Genomic DNA, 17,288 nt, shown 5'->3' on the forward strand with positions numbered 1-17,288 from the left:
GTGTGTGAGGCAAGTCTACATCGTTATACATGGCAATTTAACTAAATAACCCATAACAAACTAAGCTGGAAATGACAAGGCTGAGCTGACGACAATTATTAGTTAAATAGTGAGAAAGCCACCAACAGCCAACACATCCAAAAATTAAAACCAAAACACCCTCCAAATTGGAGCGGTTCCAGCTATCTGCCTTTCTGGGTGTGGAGTCATGTTGGAACATGGCCAAGTGTGCAGCAAGCAGACTCTCCCAGGAAATGCTGAGTCCATTCCGCCAACCCAAATAGTAACCATGGTGAAGGCAGGAAGGGGCCAGTGCCAGCACTAGGCGACACACATCACCTGCACAACTGGTATTATGTTGACTGGTTTGTGTACCAGCTCTTCCCAATGTGCTGGCATTTCCTTTTTTTTCTTTCTTTCTTTTTCTTTTTTTTGGTTTTTCAAGACAGGGTTTCTCTGTGTAGCTTTGTGCCTTTCCTGGATCTCACTCTGTAGACCAGGCTGGCCTTGAACTCACAGATGTGCTGGCATTTTCTTTGGCACTAGGAATTTAGATTTTTTTTTTTTTTAAATTCTACTTATTGCTTACTTTCTCTCTCTCTCTCTCTCTCTCTCTCTCTCTCTCTCTCTCTGTGTGTGTGTGTGTGTGTGTGTGTGTGTGTGTGTGTGAGAGAGAGAGAGAGAGAGAGAGAGAGAGAGAGAGAAAGAGAGAGAACATGTAGTTCCGTGTCTGTGGGCAGACACACACATGCCACAGTATATGGATGAAAGTCAGGACAACTTGAGGGAGTAATTTTTTTTCCTTCCACCACTCGTCTCCCAGAGACCAGACTCAGTGGCGGCATCTTCCAGCACTGAGTAATGCCCACTCCCCAGCCCTCACCTGGGGAATTCTAGATGGGAGTGCTCCTCCACTGACACACTCCCCTAGTCCCTCTCTGGATTCTAGGGAGTCACTTGAGCTATATCTCCAGACCCTAGCCTTTTTGGATCTAATAACCAGCATATCTCACAGGTAGAAATTTCACTCCAGATGGTTAAATTTGAATGGAAGTGCCTTTTGCAAGAATCCATTAGCTGGTCGTGGTGGTGAAAGCCCTTAATCCCAGCACTCGGAAGGCAGAGGCAAATGGGGCTCTGTGAGTTCGAGGCCAGCCTGGTCTACAGAGTAAAGTCCAGGACAGCCAGGGCTGTTACACAGAGAAACCCTGTCTCAAAAAAGAATCCTTTAGACCAAGCTCATCCCTGGAGTATTATTTTTTTTCTGGACCCCATGGAGCCTTGATATCCACATTCTTGGAATTTTGAAGTCTAGGGAACCAGGGTGCAGTGGGCTGTGAGTAGGAGAGCCCACTGTCTCTCATCCTGGGGTCCTGTGTTCTGTGGCAGCATCTGTACAGTACTAGACTAACTTGTGAGGAGGCAAAGTCAAACCCCAGACATGGCAGTGGCGAAGAGTGGGTGAGTTTAGTAGAGTGTGATCCTCCGAGATAGGAAGGGTGGGGGGCTGCATAGGTCAGGATCAGTGGAGCCTGCTCGAGAGCTCCCTCAGACAAGTGGAGGGGGTGACTAGGAGCGAGGGGCTGTATCGGTTACAAAAGTACCAGGCAGAGGCCGGGGAGGAATATTGTCCACCGTGGCCGTGGCGTTGGTTACAGTGCATCTGTGGCGTTAGCCTGTTCACATCATGGCGTACTGGAAGCAGAGACACACCAGGAACAGGGCTCGACTATAACCCTCTAAGTCTCACAAAGTTTCCACAATCTCACTCCAAACAGCGCCCCCTGTTGGAGAACAAATGTTCAAGCTCATGAACGCATTTCACAGCCAGGACAGAATGGCAATGTTAGTGCAGAGTGCTCCCACCAAATTCTCCTGGCAAAGTGCTCAGGATACCTTCTTGGGCCAAATTGGGTACAGGGGCAGACATGATATTGAGGCTGGAGGGCGGAACCTGATGATGGGCGGGCCTGTGGTCTCCAGAGGCGTCCTTCTCCCGGGTGCTGGCAGCTGCTTGCTCTGGCATCCTGACTGGTGCCCGCAGTTCAGCATGGTTTTCGCTGTCCTGGCATGCTAGCCCCATCCATGCTCCTGGCTGGTGGCTGAAGCTATAATTACTGACTAAAGGTCTGCATTTCTGACGAAGGGAAAACACCCACATCCCACTGCTGAGGCCGGAAGTGTGAAAGGTATGCCTGCTGAATGTCTGGAAGTGTGGCGTGAGCGGCTGTGGCAGAGACTTCTCTTTCCTGGATACCAGGGGAGCCTCCTGAACAGGAGTGGCCACACACACACACACACACACACACACACACACACACACGCACACACACGCTACTTGAAAAATCTGGAACCCCACAGGGAAGAAGAGGACAGCTTTGGTGCCTTCAGGGATCCTCAGAGGCTGCTTTCCATTACCACAGTACCACCTGCCTGATGCAGCCCGAGCACATGCAATTGGGGAAAAGACCGAGATCAATCACTCAAGGGATCTTTGCAAGGACAGGCTGTGCCCAGAGACTTTCAATTCACAGTCTTACACCCCATTTCAGAGTTGGTTAGCAGAAAACTGACTACTAAAAGGCCGGGAACAGCTAAATGTAAATTCTGTGTTCAAAAACTCACCCTGTCCGGTGCTTGGACTATTTCAGGGCCTTCTGAGACAAAGTCTTGCTATGTAGCCCAGGCTGGTCTCCAACTCACAATCCTCCTTCAGTCTTCCAAGATCTGGGATTAGGGGCATACACCTTCACCACATCCACAGTTAAGTCATCTCAGTTCTGCATGAAAAAGTAGCAACTACTCATTTGCCCCTTTGAATAAAATTTTAGCCACCTCCCCACACCTCACATTGCTAAAAGTAAATAATGGCTGGTCCCTCAATTCACCGAGAACCCTCGAATGACTGGCTGGGTGGGACTGTGGTAAGGGCTGAGGTGTCCGCTAGGTGGCAGCAGCCACCTGAGTCTTAGTAAAGGTTTCTCTGAATTGCTATTGTCTGGAACACCACCAGGCACCAGAACAGACCAACCAAAACTCATCTGAGAAGGACCACCAGCTCCACCTGCCTCTGCCTTTGCCCCCTGCAGCTTAGGCCCTTTGGTCAGTGCGTGTGGCCATCCCCAGTTATCTGCCTCTCTTCCTGGTTGTGTCTTGCATAATAGTTGAGACCAGGGGTCAGAGCCACACAAGACTGTTTTGAAAATTTAAGGTCCTGCTACTGAGCCTCTCTTGGGACTAATGTCCCTTTTATCCATTGAACAACTTGACAAAGAAGTTGGTTCCAGCTGCTAGGGCGTCACCAGCCTCTAACCACAGCACTCAGCGACTGAGGTGCAGTAGTTATTCTGGACTATAGAATGAGTACAGGACCAGCCTGGGCAACTTAGTGAAGATTGTCTCCAAGTTAGAACAAGGCTGGGATGTAACTTAGGGGTAGAGTCTGTGTCTAGAGTCCTCCAGGGAGAGGCTGGGGGTAGTTCGGGGTTGAGGCCTGGCCTAGAATGAACAACACGTTCAGTTCAGTCCACAACACCACACACACACACACACACACACACACACACACACACACAGGCATACACATGCACACAACTTAACTCTGGCCTAGTCAGAATTTTCTTTAGACTACCATTGACTCTAGATCAGCCAATGACTGACTGTGGGATAAATCTGACCCACAAGCTAAAATTTATTTATATTTTTTAAAAGTTCTATATATACCTAATGTGAATATACGGTAGAGACCCTATGTCCTGCAAAACTCAAACTATTATCTGACCCTTTAGGCAATCTGTCTTAGGCTGCACTACTTGCTGAGGCTGCTCACAGCTTGATAAACACAGGCTCACAGTCTCCAACAAGAGGGCGGAATGACGGTGGTCTCTCTGGGTCAGATGTATGCGCAGAGAAGCTGATCCATGTGTGAGCAGAATGGACAGGTAATGGTGATGACGTCTAAGGCGAGCACAAAGGTCGCTGTGGGTGATGGAGTCGCTTTGGACCAGATCTGCTGCTTCGTGGAGGCACTCCAGTGCGTCTGCATCTTAGCCCATTGGGGATATGTTAAGGTCAACACTTAGGTCAGCCTCATCCTGGGGCTGGGATGGATCCCTGTCCAGAGAAGCACTAATTAAATGCTGTATTAGGGTCTGGAGGGATGACTCAGAGGTGAAGAGCACTGGATGCTCTTCCAGAAGACCCTGGTTCAAGTCCCAGCACCCACAAGGCAGCTCACAACAATCTGTGACTCTGCTCCCTGAGCATCTGATGCTCTCTTCTGGCCTCCTGAGACATATGGCACACACACACATCTGTGCAGACAAGACACTCATGGACGTAACATTTAAGAAATATTGTAGGTGTTGGGGATTTAGCTCAGCGGTAGAGCGCTTGGGTTCGGGCCTCAGCTCCAAAAAAAGAAAAGAAAAGAAAAAAGAAAAGAAACATTGTATTACTTAATAGTCCTGTTGCTACAACATGATACCTAACAAGAGCAGCATAAGGAAAGAAGGCTCACAGCTGTTTTGCTGGGGAAATCATGGTGTTGGGAGCTAGGCACATGCTCACCCTTGTGTCCACAGGAAGCAGAGAGCAAGGAAAGCCCCGTGGCTTCTCCCTTTTATTTGGCCCTGGACACCACCCCATAGGATGATGCCACCCATATTTAGGATCTGAAAGCCCTGTGCACTGCCCCTGGCTGAGACCTTACCCTTAACCATGGCAGTGGGGGTGGGGGGTGAGGGTGGGGTCGGGTGAGGGTGGTTCCGGCACATGTCAGGCAGTGAAACAGACCGTCAAGAGATGAGAATGGAGACTCATTTCAGATTGACTCCGTCGACCTGGATCAAATCTTCAGGAGTCTGAAGTTAGGCAGTTTGTTGTTGGCATATTTAAAACACAGTATAATTTTGGAAAGAGTTTCCAGGCACCAATCATTCCAATTCCAGGCGCTGAACGAAGCTGAAGGTGTGACTACTTAGAGACTTTACAAAGCACATGTGACCGTGAGGGTGGGTTCTAGCTGAAAGGCCCAGAATCTGGTGTGGTCTCTGAGGTAACATAGGAGTCAGCAGGCCATGAAGCACATGTGACATCTCAGCAAGGATGACTCTATTAACTGGGAGCTAAAGATAATGGTCTAGAGAGGAATTGTCTAAGATTCTGGGATATTTGGGTAAGGTCTGCCTCCACAGATAGTAAAAAGACCACCAGGTCTTTAACAAATCCATTATATATATCCTTTGATTTTTTTTTTTTCTTAATTTTTTTCAGAGCTGAGGACTGAACCCAGGGCCTTGTGCTTGCTAGGCAAGCGCTCTACCACTGAGCTAAATCCCCATCCGTGGTGATAATCTTTTTTTTTTTGTTTGTTTGTTTGTTTGCTTTTTGTCTTTTGTTTTTTCAAGACAGGGTTTCTTTGTAGCTTTGGAACCTGTCCTGGAACTCGATCTGTAGACCAGGCTGGCCTCAAATTCACAAAGATCCGCCTCGCTCTGCCTCTCTCTCCTTTGAGGAAACACCCTTGTGATTAACATTCCTAGTTCCCTAGTGAACTGTGGGCAAAAAAGACCTTTGTGTGTCCCCTGTACTGGGTGGTTTTGTGTGTCAACTTGATACAAGCTAAGGTCATCAGAGGAAGGAGCCTCAGCTGAGGAAATGCTTCCTTGAGATCCAGCTGTTAGGTATTTTCTCAATTAGTGATCAATGGGGAAGGCCCATGATAGGTGGTGCCATCCCTAGGCTTCTGGTCCTGGGTTCTATAAAGAAGGTGGGTTGAACAAGCCAGGGGAAGCAAGCCAGTGAGCAGTGCCTCTCAATGGCCCCTGCATCAGCTCCTGTCTCCAGGATCCCGCCCTGTTTAGTTCCTGCCCTGACTTCCTTCAGTGATGAACAGCAATGCTGAAGTGTAAGCCAAATAAACCCTTTCTTCCCCAACTTGCTTTTTGGTCATGGTGTTTCACTGCAGCAATAGAAACCCTGATTAATGGGCTGGAGAGATGGCTCAGTGGTTAAGAGCACTGACTGCTTTTCCAAGGTCCTGAGTTCAATTGCCAGCAACCACATGGTGGCTCACAACAATCTGTAATGAGATCTGGTGCCCTCTTCTGGCCTGCAGGCATACATGCAGACAGAACACTGTTCATAATAAACACATTTTTAAAAAAGGAACCTTAACTAAGACACCTCCCCCCCACCCCCCCTCCCACACACCTACACAGCTATAGTTGTTTGGAGAGATAAGCAGACCTCTTCTTTCTTTTCCCTTCTGGATTTTTAAAAGTCAGTTGCTTACTCTGATGCCCAATGTGGCCTGGAACTTATATAGCCCAGAGAGCTGACCTCAAACTCATGGTGATTCTCTTGCCTTAACTTTGTTAGGTTCAAAGGAGACTCCAATTCTCCAAACTCCAAAAGGCAGCCCAAATACCCAGAAATGGGCTCAGTCAGGAGGATGTCTGGCGGTCCTCAGGGACTCAAGAAGCCAGCTCTCCTCTACCAAAAGGAGTCATTTTCCTTACCTTGGGCAGAAGGGACAGAAGCTATCTGTGGTACCTATTAGCATATCAAAGCTCATGCCAGCCTCCAGGCGGCCTTAGTATATGTTAAGTTCCTGTTATACATTTCAGAGTCCACGCTGGCATCCCAGCCCTTCTCGCCTCCTCCCCTCCCCTAAACCTCCTCCAGCTCACCGGCTTCCTTTGCCTAAGTTACCCATTCTCCTTATAACCTACTATTTTTGGCTATACCTTCTGTAAGGACTATGTCCTTAATTCCATCATCAGCCTGTGACGGTGTCCCAGCCTAAAAAGCGGGCAGGCTCTCTGTGCGTCCCTCCTTTTCTCTTTCTGCTCTCTTCCCTCTGTGCAGTCTCTCTGTTTCTCTGTCTCTCTGTCTCTCCCTCCCTCCCTCCCCCTCTCTCTCCCCCTCTCCCTCTCTTCCCCTCTCTCCCCCTCTCCCCGTCTCTCTCAATAAAGCTCTAGAAAGGTAGCCATGGCTTGTGACTTTCCTCTAGCACTCCCCTCCGTTGGCATGGCCACCTCGAGCGCCGGCCAGCCACCAGCACCACCGCCTTAACCAATACCCTCTCTTTCTTTCTCTGCTGTACCCCTGTTTCTCTCACTGTATTCTCTATTCTTTATCCCCTGTGTCTTAGTCAGGGTTTCTATTGCTGTGAAGGGAAACCATGACCATAGTTATGTTTGTCATGATATTGCACACGGGGCCCCACAGTTGGCTGGGCCAGGGAGTCCCATGCATTAGGAAAACATGTTGGGCACAGATGTAGTGGCAGGCAGCACATGAAGGAGCAGTCACTTACACCCAGGTACTGCATCCACATGGGGAGTTTATTAGAAAGCTAGAGAGGAAGCTAGGGAAAGAGGGAGGAAGGGAGAGAGGAGGGAGAGAAAGCAGAGGTACACACACTGTAGTAGGACCCCATTAGAATCCAAGCAACGTATACACCTCATGGTCAGAAGCGGGGAAAGGCAGAAGAGAGAGGAAGGGAGGGGTTTTTCCTTAAAATGAGGCTTTTACATCAGGATTCAGGGCAGCACAAGGTACGGGTTTCCAAGGGGCGGGGTTGGAATATAACATTCCTCTATTTTGATTACTATAAAAAGGTGAGTTATGGGAGCAACTGGGGGAAACAAGGGCACTGAATTTCTGAGACTGCTTCCTGCTGACAAGGGGCAAGGTGGGGAAGGGGAATCAGGAGTCACATACAGGCTCAGGAACGTCCCTTGAGGGAGCTGAGAAAGCAGGTTGCAGCAGTGATGTTCCAAGATCTCAGTGGAAAATGGCATGCCAAATCAGGAGTACAGAAGCCATGGCATCTGCTGTTTCTCTAGAGGTCAGGCGGGAAGAATGAATCTGAAAATATGCTCAGAAAAATGGGTGGGGTCAAAATGGGCTCTGGAGATTGTTGTGTGTGTGTGTGTTTGTTGTTGTTGTTGTTTATTTGTTTTGTTTTTCGAGACAGGGTTTCTCTGTGTAGCTTTGCGCCTTTCCTGGAACTCACTTGGTAGCCCAGGCTGGCCCCGAACTCACAGAGATCCGCCTGGCTCTGCCTCCCGAGTGCTGGGATCAAAGGCGTGCGCCACCACCGTCTGGCCAGATTGTTAGTTTTTATCAGACCAGATTTCTTTTCTTTCTTTTTTTTTTTTAATTAAAATTGTTTCCATTTTACATACCAACCCCAGTTCCCCCTCCCTCCCCTTCTCCCACCTCCTCACCTCCCTCCCACTCTGCCCCCATCCACTCCTCAGAGTGGGTAAGGCCTCCCATGGTAGTCAACAAAGTCTGGCATACCAAGTTGAAGGAGAGTCTAGCCCCTCTCATGTATCAAGGCTGAGCAAGGTATCCCACCACAGGGAATTGGACTCCAAAAAGCCAGTTCATGCATCTCAGACCAGCTTTCTTGATGCAGTGACAAAACTATTCCCAGGAGCCTGTAGGTATCTGTAAGACAGTTGGAATAGATTTACATCTTAGCAAAAGAGTTAAAAATCCATAGAAACAAGGACTCTTAAGAACCTTTTGGGGGTTGGGGATTTAGCTCTGTGGTAGAGCGCTTGCCTAGCAAGCACAAGGCCCAGGGATCGATCCTCAGCTAAAAAAAAAGAACCTTTTGTAGTCAATGCTGTATCACTTTATCAAAACTTCATTTCTCAATATTAAAACTTTGACCCTCTCGAGTTACATCTGAAGCCAGTCTATCCTGTACCATGAAGTCTGTGAATGAGGCATAGCTGTCTGTAATTGGAGAACATATATCTTGGGATTGGGATCTTGGGATTGGGGCTGTTAAACTGATACCCTAGTCATCAAACATCACCAGATCTGAGAAGGATCAATTCAAGAAGAAGTGAGAAAGCTTTCCCAAGTCTTTCCATGGTTGTTGGGGGACAGAAGCCCCAAAGGCAGCAGTTGTTCAGCTGATAAACCCAGAAGATCTGACAAATTTCTTCTGCGGAGTAGAAATTAGGGAGACTGACCCACCTTGACCTTGCAGTATGGGGCAACTGATCCTCCATTGTTCCACTTATCACAGTCTGGACAGGATCTCAGATTTTCGATACATGGCCAGCCTTGTCATGAGCTTCCAGGTGGAAGTTCGTCTGTGGTCATCCATCTTCTTGGAGAAGATACAGGATGCTGCCAGGAGCTGACATGTCTCTCTGTCATCAACAGCTTTTATATTAAAGGCCATATTCTATCTCTACATGTGCTTGAGGACTGGGGGAACAAAATCTGTTAAATGTATTTATAACTTTGAGAGCATATATATCTTAAATCTGAATGTACAGGTTTCCCATTTAGTTACAGCTTAATGAAGTTAGCAAGGACAGAGAGGTTCACATTCTTTTTTTTTTTTTTTTTTTTTAAATTTTCGAGACAGGGTTTCTCTGTGTAGTTTTGCACCTTTCCTGGAACTAGCTCTGTAGACCAGGTTGGCCTCGAACTCACAGAGATCCTCCTGGCTCCGCCTCCCAAGTGCTTCAAGTGCTTGGATTAAAGGCCTGTGCCACCACCACCCAGCTTTTTTTTTTTTAAAATGTATACAGCATGTATGCCTGCAGGCCAGAAGAGGGCGCCAGATCTCATTACAGATGGTTGTGAGCCACCATGTGGGTGCTGGGAATAGAACTCAGGACCTCTGGAAGAACAGCCAGTGTTCTTAACCTCTGAGCCATCTCTTCAGCCCCTATTACAATTTCTAAGGCCCTGTGGCTGTAGTTCTGGTCTTTGAGTACAGCCAGATTATAATTCTGAATGATTTATATAGAAATAATGACCTCCCAAGGTCATACAATGCCTCCCTGGTTCTGCATAAAGAAGATCAACTGTCGGGGGTTGGGGATTTAGCTCAGCGGCAGAGCGCTCGCCCAGCAAGCGCAAGGCCCTGGGTTCGATCCTCAGCTCCAAAAAACAAAAAACAAAAAAAAACAAAAAACAGAAAAACAAAAACAAAGATTAACTGTCCCATCCTTTAGCAAAACCATTTAGTTAATAAATATCAATTGACAATTTTGGATCCAGTTTCCTGGTATGTCAATGGTCAGGTAGCCAATTTGGTCCTCTACGCCAGGGGCTCCACCTTTAATCGCCTGTCCTGAGAACAGGAAACATGGGATGATGCATTCTCTTCCATAATAACTGCTTCAAGCTGAAACGGGGTACAGGTGTTCAAGACTCTGGCTAGTCAAGTTAAGGAGGGAACCCAGGCAATGGGGTATTTATCACAAGTATGTGGTCAACTATTGGTGAAATTATTAAGGCCACTCCACGTAGTTAAAAGGGAGGTTTATTTTGTGGGGTAGCTTACAGTGAAGGGATAGGTTGCAGGGTCTGGGAAAGGGATGGTGTTCTCTGGAGAACTCTGCTCGGTCTACCTCCAGCGTCCAGGGTCCCAGAACCAAGAGAGAGAGACCTCTCCTCTTGATTCTGGGTCTTCAGCATCCTCTCTCAGCCCCGCCTTGTAGCGTGACCATTACCGAAGCCTCAATAGGGGATGGAACTTCCAGGCCAAGGCTGGAATGGCTACTCGCTACAGTCAACTGACCTACCTGTAGAGACAGGAAACAATTATGTTTTTGCTAGACTGGTCCACCATCAGCCTTCAGGAGGCCTATGTCTCACAGGTTGAAGTCAGTAGCTGATGCTTGGATGTGTCTGGCAGCCAGATGGAAGCCCACTGAAGCAGATACAGACTAGAGACAAGAATGAACAAGAATTAAAATTGGATGAATTTATTTGGAACCTCTTGGCCCATGGTCTTGGTAATTGGGAATAGGAGACCAGGGAAGAGAGAACTACCATCCCCAGGAATAGAAAGGAAAGGAAAATTCACTTACCTGGAATTCCTTTGACCTCTGTGAAGTGGATCCAACGGCTTCTTTTGATCTTTTGAGGCTTATATGAATTTTTATTTTATAAAAAGACATAAAAGTTTGATACTATAATTATCAGTCAGTATTGAAATCTATCCAAACTGTAGAAAAGCAGGTAAATCAAGGAAAATTTAAAATCCCGAGCTTATGACCCAAATGGTATCAGAACTATATTAATGCTAAAATCTGAAATTTTAAAATCTTAATGACATCACCTGCATGCCCTGGAGGCGAGGGTATACACCTCTGGGCCCTGCCCACACCAGCAGCCTTGGAGGAATAAAGGCCAGACTACAACTGGACCTCTGCCCCACCCCAGCCACTGACAGGAAGTGGCTCTTTGTTGCCTGTAATAAAGATGGCAGTGAGGTCATATGACCTGTTCCCCTTTGACCTTAGCAAAGATGGTGTCCGCCTGATCACGTGAAGGCCCTCTGGCGCCTGACCATCTGTTCATGTAGGTTTTTGTTTTTTTTTTTAACCCAAAATAAACTGAACAGATAAGGAACATATAAATGGAGGCATTTAAAAGTCAGTTAGAAAGAATACAGGTGGCCACACCCATTCACACATAGGAAATAAACTTTTTTTTAAAAAATATTTTGTTTCCTTTTTTTAAAAGATTTATTCATTCATTCATTCATTTATTTATTATGTATACAGCATGTGTGCCTGCAGGCCAGAAGACGGCGCCAGATCTCGTTACAGATGGTTGTGAGCCACAATGTGGTTGCTGGGAATTGAACTCAGGACCTCTGGAAGAGCAGTCAGTGCTCTTAACCTCTGAGCCATCTCTCCAACCTGAGGAAATAGACTTTTTGAAAGAAAGGGAGAAAAGTTCTTCTGGGAAACTTTTACAGTTAATGAATTGGAGCTCGGAGGCGGTGCTGTGGAGGGACCGGAAACGGAGTAGCAGTGCAGCCAGGGAGGAGAGAGGGACCCCTGGGCTGCAGCATGGTGCAGGAAGCCCTGGTGGGGGCAGGCAATGAGGAGGAGCTGGGATAGGAGAGGGAAGGTGCATTTCCCACAGTGAGGTAAAAAGGTCCAGTGACTGACCTCCAGCATCCCAGAGGGTCAGCGAGGACCAATGAACAGTGCAAGGTAGCCAATGGACCGTCCCACCGGGGCTATGGGCTGTGGGACTGAGTGGGTGCAGGCTATCTCCATATTGTTAGTATTTAAGCGGCGCTAGGGACACGTCCCGAACACGACAAGACCACAGAAGAGTTTTAGTAAAGAGGATAGAGGTGACAGGCCTCCGTGAAACACACGTGAGGGGAGAGACAGACAGAGAGACTCATGCAAGATGGCACCGGCTTTTTAAAGGTTGGGCCGCACATGCGTACAGGAACGCCTGTGGGTACTTCACGCGTGCGCGTAGATTACATGGCTGCGCGTGCGCTTTACACAACCACGTAAGGCCACAGAGTCCCGGTACCGGGAGATGTCTGACCCGGAGATGGCTATTCTGAACCGGAAATAGTTAGGCGGTCCACCGGGCAAGCCCAACCGTGTGGACATGTAATTTTCTATCACATTTGCCTTTGCACAGGGCTAGGGGTCCGGGCTTAAAACCTGAAGGACACGTGGGGCCAGCACCAGAACTTTGGGAGACCATGGTGTTAGTTATTTGGCGGCGCTCTTACCCTGCGAGGAAATGTCACAAAACCTGACAGAGTCCACTAACAAGAGTTTTATTAAGATAGGAAAGACAGAGACAGATGTGAACAGGCCTGCGGGAAAACACACGTGATCAAGAGAAAAGTGGAGCGGGGGAACATGGCGCCGGCTTATAAAGGCTGGGCCGCGCCTGCGTACACGGACTAAATGAATTTCAGGAGGCCAATAAATGTTTCGAAGAGCCACTCCTGAAAAGTAGGTACTACACCAGCGTGAAGAGGACTGTGACAATGAACAGGCTTAGCTGGCATGCTGCTGTTAACAAGTGGAGGTCAGTGACCTTCAGGGTTATCCTTAATCTCACAGGTGTCTGGGTGACACGTTCTCAAACATACTTGAAAAGCAGTTACCATACATTACCCTCTGGAGAATCCAACCACAGGGCTACAGTTCCTAGGCTTACGTTAATGCTTGCCAGGGCTGGCCGTATTGGGCTCTCAATCCCCATTGGCATCAGAAGGGGAGAGTTTCTCACAAAGGCCCAATAGGTCTCTGCCATGCTGGGATTCAGCAGCAGCCACAGGGCGCACACAGCGCTCAGGAGCCCAAAGAGGAACCTCATTGTCCTGAGGAAAGACATAAACAGAACCCCGGGCCCACACCAACACTGGATCGGGTCCCCTCCAAGTGCCAGTAGAAAGATCCTTCCATCGCTCCAGAGGGTGATTTGCAACAGGAGCCCTCCAGTGCTTATCTGCAGCGGATACTCCAGCAGAATCCACTGATAAAAAGTTTAAAATGTATAAAACAAGGGAAAGAATAGAATGTGGGGAGGAGAGATGAGCCCCTAGCTCCCCCTTTTTACTTTAGCAATGTATATTTTTAATGTACAATGGCAGCGTTCTATTATAGCCTGTCCTTGAGGGTTATAAGGAATACCAGTCTTATTAACAATAGAAAAATCTTGGCAGAATTTTGAAAATCCCGTACTGCTGTAGGCAGGACCATTATCAGTCTTTATGCATTTCAGCACTCCCATATAAGCAAAAGCATGAAGACAATGATTCTTTACATCCTTAATCTTTTCACCTGAATGGGCAGAGGCAAAAATTAGAGAGGAATATGTATCAATAGACACATGGACATATTGTAATTTTCCAAAGGAAGGCATGTGTGTGACATCCATCTGCCACACATGATTAGGTAAAAGTCCTCAGGATTAACTCCCAAATGAGGAACAGGTAATTCAGCACAAAGAGGACATGATTTAACTATCTGGATGGCTATCAGTATAAATATTTACACACTCATCAGAAAACATCTGTAAAGCAAGCAACTGTGCCTGTACCTCCGCCATCTGGGCGGAAGTGCACTGGACTTTCATTCTCTTTACTATGTTACCAGAAACCACCATAGCAAAACCATGTGATGTGCCATCAGTAAACACCACATGGCCTGAGGAATAAGAGTCATCTGTACTATCTTGGGAAATATGACAGGATGCAATTTAAAAAATTGACACACATCATTGGAGGGGTACTGAGTATCAAACCGACCCTGCATGGAGCATGTCAATATGGTCCTATCATTATCATTAGCTTGCAACCATGCTATTTGAGACTGGGTGTATGGGGTCACCACAATATCTGGCTCCTTACCAAAAGTTTGAACACTGTTCTTGATTCCCTTAAATATAATCTGAGCAACAGCCTGAGGATAAGGAGTAATGGATTTCACTGGAGAAGCTGGGGAATGTACCCATAGAATAGGACCTGTTTGCCAAAACACTCCAGTAGGTGAATGAGAAGAACAAAATATTCACGATCTATGAATGTATGTATGAAAGCAATAATAATTAAGTAATTCTATCACCAGCTTCTATTTCCATGGTCCTTTTTACATATTCCAATTATAAAAGCATTAAATACAATCACTATAAGATTTGAAGAAGTAATTTTAGGTAATACTCTGGAGTATTTTTATAAAATGGTAAAAAGAGGATTCTTTTTTATAGATTCCAAGTAACATATTAGTGCAAATAGCCAATTATTAACAATGCAGACCAAACAATTTACCTGTATTTTATTTACTGGAAAAATAATTTTGTAACCTCTTTAACAGTAAGAGATTATTTTTTATGGGTTTATCTTAGCAACAACATTATTTAATAAGCTAACAACTCAGTCCATTTCAGGTGTTATATTTCTATAGAATTCTAGAAAGCAACTTAAAGAACAGAGCCAAATTTTCAGTAATGATCAACAGACAAGAGCATACCTAATATATAGTTTAATATTATGAATTCTGTTTCTTTAGTTTAGCTACCATGAGAATCAAACATTCACCCAAACATTTATAGACAATGAAGAGAACATCCTTTATACAATGAATGATTAATATCCCTGGAAATTCAAACAGCATTGTCTTAGCATTCCATGTCCTGACCAAAACCATTTTTCACCAGAAGTTGGGCTGTTTAAACTTTTAGCGCCTGTCCCTCTTTGGGCCTCTGCTCACTTGCCCACCTGAGAGTCTGTTCCCCTTGTCAGCCTCGAGGCTCCGCCTCCCACCTGCACATACCTGCCTGCCAGCTGCTCCAGGCCATCTCCAGCGCAGCAGCATGGGCCCTGTGCACATGCACTCTCTTTTAAACTTCCTCTTACTCCCACGAAGGGATTACCTAATAGTGAGTTATTCCCACCATAAGGGAAAAAACAGAAAAACATTTCCCACAAAGGGATCTTAAATATTGAATTATTCCCACTCTGAGAGAAAAATTAAAAAAAAAAAAACATTTAAACCAAAATTAAGCAAACAAACAGCAAAACTTGAAGCTCTGGGTTGCTTGCTGTTCAGCCAGCAGCAGTGAGGGCCACTTGCTGATTCTTTGTAGTTCAGATGCTGCCGCTCTGCGCTGGCAGGCAGAAAGAGCTCAGAGCTCTAGTTATCCTGAATCTTCTACATCGGAAAGAGCCCTTTCTTCCTCCATCGCCACTGGGAAGAGGCTTTTCTCTTTCCTTCATCCTTCCTCTACAGGGCCCCAAAATCTTTAGGCCTAGTGTCAAAAATCTTTCCCCTTTTTACTGGGAAAATCCTTTTCACTTGATTAAAATTTTCTCCCTTTTCTAATGGGAAACTTCCTTTCTTTCCTTCTGCTCTATTGGGAAGATTTAAAATCTTTAGCTGCCCTGCTCTTCTTAACTGCGGTGCCCTCCTGCTTCAGCCGTCCAAGGAACTGTTCCTTGAGGAGCGACTGTGAGCTAGCTGCACCTATACAATTCACCCTTACCTTCTTTTTTTAAAAAAATACTGGCCAGCCTTACTTTGAGTTCCGTCAGCTTGTCCCTTCTTTCTCTGATCTTGGTGGAACCTTCACTTGTAGTGGTAACGCCCGCACTCCCCCCACCCATTCACCGTGTCCGAGAGAGGGGCTGTGGATCTAAAAACAGAGACAAGAGACAGCGGGTCATTCGCCTCAGCAGAATGCCAAATGCTGTTTATTGAAGGAGAGAGGAGGCCTTAAATACAGGCTTACAGCACAGCGGGAGAACCCTGGAGGCAGAAGTTCACTTCTGATGTTTTACAATCTTGCATCTAAGCTGTTAATGCCCAATATACAGGAAACACAGACAAGGAGCTCCCCTTAAGCATTCAGGAGGGTGGAATCTCACAGAGAATTAGAATGGGGGGATATCAAGGTCAAGGTCAGCAAGCAAGGCAACAACTACCCAAAACGGGGGCCAGGACCCACACCCTTCCTTCTGTCGGCTGCTTTCATCAGGTATTTTTGTCAGAGCAATGAGAGAATTAACTTAGCAAACACCTCCTTCTTGCTTTGGACCTTCCAAAACACCCCAACCCTATGAGCCCTAGAGACTGCGCAAAACAATAGCATGGACTCAAACTTGTGTGCAAAGGCCTTTTGGGTCCTTCTTTCTACCTGGCAGCATAAGAGATCATCTCTCTGCCTTCGGCTGTATTTTGCAGGTCTCCCCGACTAAAAGGTCCCCAGGTGATGAGTCCCATCACTTCTCAATGGACCTTGAAGCTTGAGCTACCTCAGGCTGTTCTTCTACCCCCAAAGAGTGAAGAGTCATGGTACATGCCTGTGATCCCAGCACTCAAGGGGAGGAGCTGACCAGGAGTTCAAGGGCATCCTGGGCTACCTAGGGAGTTGGAAGCTAGACTGAGCTATAAGAGACTCTGTCTCAAACAGTAAACAAATAGCCAGGCATGGCAGATGTCTTTCTTTTATGTTGCTCTGAAGACATATCACAACCAAGGCAACTTACAGAAGAAAAAGTTTACTGAGACTAACAATTTCATTGTGTGAGTCCGTAACCATCATAGTATGGAACATGACAGCAGGCAGACAGGTAGACATGGCCTTGAAGCAGCAGCTAAGAGTTCACATCCTTATCCCTAAGCAGGAGATGGGGGAGGGGCGCTAACAGGGAATGGCATGGGCTTTGAAACCTGCAGGCCATCCTCTGTGACACACCTTCTCCAACAAGCCACACCTATTAATCCTTCTCAAACAGTTCCACTAACTAGGGACTACATATTCAAATACTTAAGTCTATGAGGGTCATTCTCATTCAGACTACCCATAGTGAAGCACACCTTTAATTCTAGTATTTAGGAAGCAGAGGCAGGGGGATCTTTGAGTTCCAGGCTAGCTAAGGCTACATAGTGAGATCCTTTCTAAAAACCACCACCAACAAAGACAAAACAAACAAAAAACCCACAAGGAAACAAAACAACCTCCAAGAA

The sequence above is a fragment of the Onychomys torridus genome, chromosome 1 (assembly GCF_903995425.1).
Source record: "Onychomys torridus chromosome 1, mOncTor1.1, whole genome shotgun sequence".
NCBI classification, from domain to species: domain Eukaryota; kingdom Metazoa; phylum Chordata; class Mammalia; order Rodentia; family Cricetidae; genus Onychomys; species Onychomys torridus.